Raw genomic sequence first — 10,344 nt, 5'->3', positions numbered from 1 at the left:
TTTGATAGTTTACAACCAATCACCATTGGAGTACCAACCAATTTGCTATCTTCCATGCCAAAGGTCTTCAACACCTCTTTGACATACTTGGATTGAGTAATAAAGATTCCATCTTTAAAATGCTGGATCTGCAGTCTAATGAAGAATTTAATCTCCCCTATGAGTGACATTTCAAACTCTTTTTTCATCTCATCTGCAAACTCATGACTCATCTTGTCATCTCCACTAAAGATAATGTCATCAACAAATACCTCATAGATCAAGATCTAATCTCCTTCAAACTTCAAGTAGATATTTCTATCTTCACTTGTTCTCTCAAATCCAATCTTCACAAGATGGGAATGCAGATGTTCATACCATGCTCTAGGTGCCTGCTTTAGACCATATAAGGCTTTATGTAGCCTACATACCATATCACTATCTTTAGATAGGGAAAACCCATCTAGTTGCTCAGTATACACCTCCTCTTCAAGTACACCATTTAGGAATGCAAATTTTACATCCATTTGATACACTTTGAAACCTTTAAAAGCTACATATGCAAGAAGCATACAGACTCCTTCCAATCTGGCTACAGGAGCAAAGGTTTCTCCATAGTCTTCTCCTTCTTCTTGAGCATATCCTTTGCACACCAATCTGGCTTTGTTTCTAATCACTATGCCATCATCATTCAACTTATTATTGAAAACCCATTTGGTACCAATGACATTTTTATGCTCCGGTCTAGGTACCAAAGACCATGTACCATTTTTCTCTATTTGGTCAAGTTCCTCTTCTATTTCCTTGATCCAGTCTTCATCTTTATGGGCCTCTTTGAATGATTTAGGCTCAAATTCAGAGATCATACATGAGTTTTCTCTGACCTTTCTTCTTGTAAGGATTCCTACATCCTTATCTCCTATGATCTACTTAGGATCATGATTCAACTTGACATATTGAGGAATGGTCTTGATGGATTCCTCTTGCTTTTCTTCTTCATCCTCATCTCCATCAGTATCGGCATCTACATCTATCGATGTAGGAACACTGTTACTAGTACTTGGTTGACTGACAACCAATTCCCAAAAAGTTACATCCAGTTCATTTACCACTTGCTCACTGCCGGTTTCCTCAGTTTTCTCAGAGGTTTCATCAACTCTTACATTGATTCTTTCCATAATTCTCTGAGTCCTATTGTTGAAACACTTGAGAGATTTTCTCTTGGTGGAATATCCTAGGAATATTCTGTCATCACATTTCACATCAAATTTGCTCTGGTGTTCACTTCTCTTGATGTAACATTTGCTACCAAACACTCGAAAGTAGCTAACAACAGGTGTCTTATCGGTCCAATACTCATAAGGAGTTTTATCCTTACCTTTCTTGATGACTACCTGGTTCATTGTGTAGACTGCAGTGCTCACCGCTTCTCTCCAAAAGGTGTGTGCTACCTTTCCTTGAATCAACATGGTTCTAGCTGCTTCAACCACAGTCCAGTTATTCCTCTCTGCTAGGCCATTCTGATGTGGAGTTTGGGGGGCAGACAGTTGTCTCTTGAGGCCATGTTCTTCACAGTACTTATTGAATTCACCAGAAGTGAATTCCCCTCCTTGATCAGTTCTCGGGCACTTGATCCTTTTACCGCTTTCCTTCTCCACTAATACTCTGAAGGCTTTGAACTTTACAAAAGCTTCATACTTATCTTTCAAGAATGTGACCCACATCATTCTTGAGTAGTCATCAGTGAGAATCATGAAGTACCTATCACCCTGCACACTCCTAGTTTTCATAGGACCACACAAATCAGTATGCACAAGATCAAGCAAATTGTCAGCAGTGAAAGATTTACCTTTAAAGGTTGAGGAAGACATTTTCCCCAATTGACACTCTCTGCACAAGGTGTTATCCAATTTTCTTAGCACTGGCAACCCTCTAACTGCCTTGATCTTACTAGCCTTCACAATGTTATCAAAGTTTACATGGCAGAGTCTCCTATGCCATATCCAGCTATCATCAAATTTAGCCATAAGACATGTACTTATATTTGCATTTAGCTGAAATAGGTTACCTTTGTTCTGTATGCCGGTGGCCACCAATTCACCATTCTTTCCTTTGATTCTGCAAAATCCATTCTTGAATTCTAGAGTGAGGCCACTGTCATTCAGCTAGGCAACACTTAGGAGATTGTGTCTGAAACCATCAACCCAGTACACATTGTCAGCACTACTCTTTCCATTTAGAGAGATGGACCCTCTTCCTTTGACCATACATGGTGCATCATTGCCAAGCCAAACCACACCACCATCATACTCTTCCAAGGATAGAAACTTGCTCTGGTCACTAGTCATATGGTGAGAACAGCCACTGTCAATGATCCACTCATTGGAATTATCAAACTAGGAGACAAGAGCCTTCTTGTCTGACACATCTTCCTTGATAGAAACAAACACAATATCTTTATTTTCTTCATCCTCTGATTCCTCATCTATGACACCTTCATCAACTGCCACAAAACAGTTTCTCCGATTTCCTCCTTTGAATTTCTTGAACCTTTCCGGTTTGTCCTTGTTGTCACCATTAGGACAATTTACAACAATATGTCCTATCTGATTACAAGAAAAGCATTTCAAAGTTAGCTTACCTCTGTATTTGTCGGTTCCTTTAGGAAGTTTCCTAGCAAGAAGAGCTTCAAATGCCATCAGAATCTCCTCGTCATCCATTTCTCTGCTCTTTCTTGGTTCACCACTAGTGCTAGCTTCTTTTCCTTTTCTGGATGGTACTACAGAAGCTTTAAAAGCTGATTCGGTCTTTTGAGCACTACCATCACAACTATTTAGCTCATAGGCTATCAACTTTGCAATGATGGAGTCTATGGATACCTTAGTCTTATCTATTGATCTTAGCTCCTGAATAACACCAACCCTTATTGCATAGACCGGCAATAGGGATATCAGGACTTTTCTTACCACAGTGGAATCTTCTATTTTACCACCTACACTCTTGATATCTCCAACAATGGTTTTGATTCTTATTCCATACTATTGAATGGTCTCACCTTCAACCATCCGCATGTCTTCAAACTTCCCTCTAAGGCTTTCTTCCTTAGCCTATTTTACATGCTCATCACCGCCATAGATATTTTCAAGAGTATCGCATACCTCTTTGAGATTTACCTTATCTTGGACATCAATAAACTCAATGTCAAATAAACTACTAATTAGGGCTTCCATGACTTGCCCATTCTCCTGCATCTCTCTCTTTTGGTCATCGGTGAGAGTATCGATAGGGGCAACATAGGAATTCTCAACATAGCTCCAGTGTTGAGCACCCATGCTTCTGATGTATATCTTCATCCTGTCTTTCCATATACTAAAATTTTCTCTGTTAAACTTTGGACCTTCCCTCTTCATCATTAGACTGGGATCTTTACCTCAAGCGGTTAAGCTTATAACACAGAGGACCTGGAGGACGCTCTGATACCAATTGATAACTCAATGATGAAAGAATAGTACCAAACCAATACTAAAAGGGGGGGGTGAATCAGTATAGGCAAAAAAGACCCTCTTAAACAAGTTTGTTAGTAGACACTATGCATTGACAGACAAATAGTAACATCGGTCCTAAAATAGAGTACAACTGGCAAAAACCCAAAATAACTAAGACAAGCATAAACCTATTGATACCTATCTTCTCATATACTCTAACAATTATGTTATCACTATTTAAAAATGGGTGTGCTTTTTCCATTATTGGCTATGTCTAAATGTTTTTGAGTCTAGTGTGTTCTTATTGCTTTAAGGCTATTTCAAATCCTAATGGGTTTAGGGTTTAGGTTTTAATTCACTTTAATGACTGTTAAAAACCCTTTGGCTTCTGTTTCTGCATTAATTTATTCACTTAAGTAATGGGTCCCTTTATCATGAAGTGTTCCCCCCCTTGTAATTTTCCTAGGTGGTCCCTTCAATTGTTTTAATTCTCGCTTTTAAATGTGCCTTCTCCTAAATGTCTGTCGGGCCTTGTAAGCATCACGTAGCTTTCTATTGATCTGATGGTCCGCATTGATTCACGACCTAAAAGTGCTTGCAATTTATCCATCACGAAATAGAAAAAGGCAGAAAGGTGGACCCAACACATAGGTTCGAGCCAAAGTTAAATACTAGTCAAGTCCCATCTGATCGGATGGACAGCGTGAGTTTGTGAGATCAAGATAAATGTGCTTTACTCATCAAGAAGTCGCGAAAAGGTTTGGCGGGACCCAGCAATGAGGACTTTCCCTTTGATTAAAAGGTAATCAGGTCAGGCCAAGATCGATGGCTCATGTTGTTTCACGGCTGAGAGATGCTTGCAATTTACTCATCACGAAGTCGCAAAAAGGGTTCGTGGGCCCAAAGAGCAGGCTAAACACAAACTTAAAAGGCATTCGTCTCTGGTTTTGATTCGATGGTTCTCATGATTTCGTGGCCATAAGTTGAATGATGATTAGTGCTCGCGAAGTCACAAAAGACAAGTGGAAGTCACACGTAGGTGTGATGTGGAAAAATAGCTACTACTTTTGTTGGGCTCGATAGGGATATGTCAACTAACACGTAGTTCTAAAAGGATTATTAAGGGCCCGCTAGGGTGTAATCAGCAGTTATGTGGGAATAATAAAAGATGGCACGTGGCAGATGGAGAATGGGACCCAAGCGAGTTGCCATGGCTAATGGCCGACTGCCATGTGGCATGTATTTACTTATGAAAAGGTGGGGTAAGTGATTCCCAGATGCAGGGCCTACTTAAAAGGCAGTCATCTTTGTTTTGATCTGATGATTCTCGTCGATTCGTGGCCTGAAGTTGCCCACAGATTAATCTCAGTGAAATGGCAAAAACCACTAACCATCAGGGTGAGGTACGATTAGTTAGAAAGATTGATGGTCCCAGTTGGAATTAAAGGCCAGGTGACTTGAGTTAGATCTAACGCTTGGCACGGCTTCACAGAGGGGAAGTGCTAGATTGTTAAGTATCATGAAGTGGTGAAAAGATGGTAGGGCCCATAACTTAAGTAGAGAGATTAAGTAGAGGTAAAGACAATGCAAGTTCTCGTGATCCAATGGCCAGCGTTGCTTCATGAAAGAAAAGAGCACAGGTTTTATGCACTGCGAAATAGTGAAAGAGTGAAACAGAGGAAAGACTCAGAGGAATCATGACCCGTTGGAGCCATTTTTGAATTCAATTTGATGAATTCAATTATGAAAAGAAAGCCGAAGCATGCATAGTTAATTCCTAAAAACCTTAAATGCCAAATTGTCTTTTGTAGTCCGCATCAACTTAATTGCTAATACCATTTCATTGAAGTTTGTTGCAGAGCGAATTATTGCAGAGCGAATTGTTAAAGAGTAATTTTCTTCCGGCGAATAATCAGGTTTTTATGCTTTTCTTGATAACTCTGGTTTGTTCTCAAATATTTGCCATGTGAATTAGTTTGTTAGAGGTCTGTGCTAGTTGCTGGTGGTGTGGTTGCTCGTCCAAAATGGCTCCTAGAAGAGAATTCATCGGGAACGTGGGATACCAAGAACGAAATATATGTGATGATTTTTTAGAACAATTAACTATGTCCACCAATGCTGGGGCTAAGATCAAAGAATTAGTGCCCAAACACCCTCATCTAAAAATTGGAGATGGCTTGTATGATAAGGGTAATTGGTTGAGAGACCCTGAAATAGGAATGTCAGGCTTAGGACTTTTCAAAGTCAGTTTTGGGCAAAGAAATTCCCATGCTCCTGTGAATGGCATATGGGAATAGGATGTAGGGAAGCTAGTGGTCCCAGGTGTTTTTATGGATACAAACCAGTTAACTTTGATTGCATAGAATTATGACTCTGTGGCAAGGTGCATCTGGAACATAAAGGAGTCAGTCCTGATTGAAATCAATGAAGATGAATTCAGCAAGGCTTTCAAACTTAGTGAATCCTACAATTTATTGGAACCTATTGATTTTGAATCATTAGCCTAGATTTACAATGTACAGAGGGATCATCTTAGGAATGGCCCATTAAGAGAGTTCTTTGTGAAGATAGGGGGGTTGACAGTTGTGGGCCCTAGCACAATGGAACCATTCTCCCTCAATTTATTCACCCTGAGAGCTAAGGGTATGTATTGGGCCTTGTGCCAGATCTTTGGGGAAGATGCTAAAAAGAATATGCCTACCCATTATATGCTGATGATTGCCCAAATTTTGAATCCTTCTTTGGCCATTAAATTTGATTATGCTCCATACCTTGCTGATGCCATTCATAAAGGGTTAATAGGAATCAAGAATGGTAAGGTTGACAAGACATTAGGATGGTATTCTATGTTAATGCACATGTTCCTGTTCAAGGGTGCTGACTACTTTGCAAAGGAGATGGACCTGATTAAGGTCAAGAATAATGAGGAAATGCCAGTACAATTGTTGAGTACTATTTTATCATGGGATAGAGAGGATGCAATTTATCTGAAGTTTGATAGATGCTTTGCATCTAAGATCAGAATCCTCTTATGTAGAGAAAACCCTAGAATCCCTAAAGCTCTATTGGAATTTATTAGACCTAAGGATTTTGCAGAGGATATCAAGATTTCTCACAATTGGGGAGACATCTATTTGTACCCTATGTCTACTATTTTCATAGTGTTTGGATTTAGAGGCACCCCTTATCTATTACCCTATCAGGTCCCATTGAAAATAGGGATTGCAGAAGTGCTAAGATAGATTGGAGGGGTGCAGGAAGCTGAGCTGACTAATAGAGGTAAAGGGACTCTTTTCCCAACTGTTACCATGGCCCACCATTTTGTAATCACTAAGGGTGGATGGAAGTTCTTTGAATATTTCTTTAAACCATATAGGTTATCAACTACAATGTCAAGATGTGCAGACCCTGAGGACTTCTTCAATGGCATGTTCAGGAAAAGAGCAGTGTGCAGAGGTAAGACTCATCAATTTCAGTTTCCTAAGGATTTGATTAGAAATGAGTTCAGCTTAGATGAGCAGGAACTGAGGAAGGAGAAGTGGGTGGCATAGAAGAAAGCCCTTGATTTTATTCATTAGTTTGACACTAGCTATGACCCTCTGTCTAGCTTAACCCCATTTAAGGAGAAAATAAAGTTTCTGATTCTTTATTTTGAAGATGTAATGCAAGCCCTAAAGGAAAAAAGGGAGGCCATAATGCAAAATGATCCTGATAAGGTTAAGATGGTCTTGGCCAAGCCTGCTTTTACAAAAGTAATCCCACTAGGTGACTATGCAATGCTCAAGAGGCCAAAGTACACTGTAATGATGCCAGTGACAGGTGAGCCTTCCTCTTCAAAAGGGAAAAGGAAAGTTGAAGATATTGTAGACATTTAGGATTCCCCTAAGCGGCAAAAGGTGGGAGAAGAAATTGAAACTGATGAGCCTCAATATTCCCCATCTCAATCTCCTATCCACATTGGAGATGAACAAGTTGTGGCTGAACAATTATTATAGTTAGGTAGTCTTGGTGAGATTGTCTATACTTATGAGGAGACCCAAGAAGGGATGCCCAAAGAGCCACCAAATGCTGAAATGGATTTAACCAATGGTGAGTTAAAGGGCCAAGAATTGGACCTTACTATTAAGCAAGCTAGTGAATAATTCCTAGCTGATAGCAACTTCGTTACATCATGAGATTTTCTACAGTTTCTCTGGAAACAGAACATTGATCAATTCAAAATCAGATGTGAGAAAAGGGAAAATGAACAGCCTCTCAAAGATGCAACCCAAATAGAAGAAGAAGTTAAATAAGAAATGATGGAGGAGTTCAAAGCAATCACCCTTGAGAAAGGGAGGGATATGTTGGATAAAGCTGGTGTGTTAATTCTCCCAGAATGGGATATAGCTGATGCATTGATCCTTGATGCAGTAAGAAAGGAAACAAAGCCAATGGAAGGTGTGACCTTCAACAAGGATAATGTTGCTCTTGTCCTATGGTCATGAAAGAAAGATGAGAACAGGATGAAGAAAAATGCCTCAGATTCTAGCCTCTTTGGAGGAATGATTGTCAAGAGGGTTCAGGACACAGGAGTGGTAGAAGTAGCTAGTATTGTTCTAGAAACTGCAAAGTTTAATGTAGCGGTAGTAGAGAAAGAAGCCCAAGAAGAAGCTACACTCCAATTGAAATTGGAAATTGTTTTAAAAGCTTATAATGAAGCTAAGGAAGGAATAGCCAATAGGGATAGCATCATCACTAAACTCCAGAGCCAACTGGCAAGTCAACATCATCAAGGTGAGCCTTCAACATTGATGATCGCTTCCTCTCCACCAAGACCCCCACCTACTAGTCCAATTGTAGAGTTCCCCCCTTCTCCTATGCCTTCTGGTTTCCAACTGGCTGAGACTTATCAACATGAAATGGAAAAGTTGAAACAAGCCCAGGCCTTATTTGCAAGCAAGTATGAAGAAAAGATAAAGGCAACAATTTCAAGCTTTGCTGACATTGTTGATGCTCCTACGGTGTATGTCAATATGAAAAGAATTTTGGATACTCTTAATGAGTTGAATGAAGGTAAGGCTATTTTAGAGCCTTTTATGAATAAATGGTTGCCCAGGGAAGTGGACTTAGAATTGATGTGTGTATCATATGATGAGGCAGAGGCTGATACCAAGACTAGTAGAAAGATGATCATAAAGAATTGTAAGAAAATGCTGCAGAAATTTATCTAGGCTTTTCTTAGTTTTAATGGAGAATATTCGAAGGTTTTGGTAATACTTTTTTGAAGATAATATCAATATACAGACCATCGATTTTGAGTTTAAACTTTGTGTTGTCTTCAAATATGTTTGCAAGTGTTTACTATTTCATTCTGAATAATCTAGGGTTATTTCATTTGAATAGGGGTTGTAAGGCAACTTTCAGTAGTTATGTTTCTTAGCTTTTCTCTTTAGGAGGGAAATTAAATATGCAGGAATCATTTCTACCAGTAAATTATTTGTGGGATACTTTGAATCTTGATGAGCACATTTTAATTTGGTATGAATAAATTCTTATGTGTGTCAGGCATATATAGGGATCTGCAGAAGCCAAACTAATGGGATGTGTGGAGATATTTGATTGTTGAAGTATTGTTCGAACTTAGATGACTCTGTGACCTTGGATAAAGCACTGGTATAGATCAAGGTTGTCTATTACATATTTTGTAGGTCAATACTGAACGTGAGTACAATATTCATTCCTTTGTTTCAGTTAGTTTTAAGGTGAATAGATCCACTATTTTTTGGACTGGTTTGCTGTGGATTTATCTTTTAAAAGTGTGAATTTAGTTCACAAAGGTATACCTGCCTGGACTTTGAATAAGTCCAAAGTGTAGAAGGTTGATCAAACCTTGTCATATGTTGTCCTGGAATTTTCCTTCTCTTTAATATCTCTTCTACATATAGAGTTATCATGTCACTATAAGAATGTTAAAGTGAATCAGATTTTGAGAACAACAAAAGTGGCTACTCTACTGGGGAGAGTCATAGTGAAAATCCTAACGCCAATTTGTGCCTAAAATATGTGAAGAAAATCATCGTGTGTTTGTGGAATAGATTGGTGTTTCAGGGAATATAGCAGTGGTGTCTGGGAGTCTCTTCTTGAAAGTTCCCTCTATTTTCTTGATACATGATTTTGGTTTGAAGAATTGCAACATTTCTTTCAAAGCTTGTTTTCATATTTCCCATAGTCTTGTGGGTGGTGACTCTGTTATCTTGGAACTAGTCCTTGTGAAATACATAAAGTTCTAAAAGGAAGACAAGCATAATGCAAGGAGGAAAAAAAACCAGATCATTCATGAAGAAGCACCCTCATGAAACTTTGCAAGAAGGTTTGCCAAAATAGTCACGAAGAGGCCAGAAGAGATCAGTGCTTCACAAACCATCAAGTGTTGCTTGGGTGCAAAAGAATAATAATATTGGTAAGATACCTGATCGACCTATTTATGCAAAGTCTAATTCTTCTTCCAGAGAATCTGAACATGATATATTAGGTTTCCATTCTAGATTGTTTGGAAATATAGATAATACTCATGCTTTAAATCAAGATATATCTCATGTTAGTGTGTCTGTGAGAGATAGGACATTCAAATGCAATCAGACATTTTGTTCCTAGAACAATTGATGGAAATATTAGCTTGATTGATATAGATCAAGTTAATAAATCTGACTCTGAGGAGAATTTCCCTGATGAAGATAAAGTGTCACAAGAAATAGAAGATTTAAATAGGAGGGTTCACCACTTAATCTCCTTAAGAGCCCAAAAGGAAGCAAATAAGGAAAAGGAAGTCAAAGCAAAATTAATGGAGAGAGATAGGCTTCTTAGATAGATAGTTGATCTTGAAGTGTTGGCTAAGGAAAAG

Source organism: Cryptomeria japonica, chromosome 10, assembly GCF_030272615.1.
Source record: "Cryptomeria japonica chromosome 10, Sugi_1.0, whole genome shotgun sequence".
NCBI classification, from domain to species: Eukaryota; Viridiplantae; Streptophyta; class Pinopsida; order Cupressales; family Cupressaceae; genus Cryptomeria; species Cryptomeria japonica.
This window is presented reverse-complemented; position numbering follows the sequence as displayed.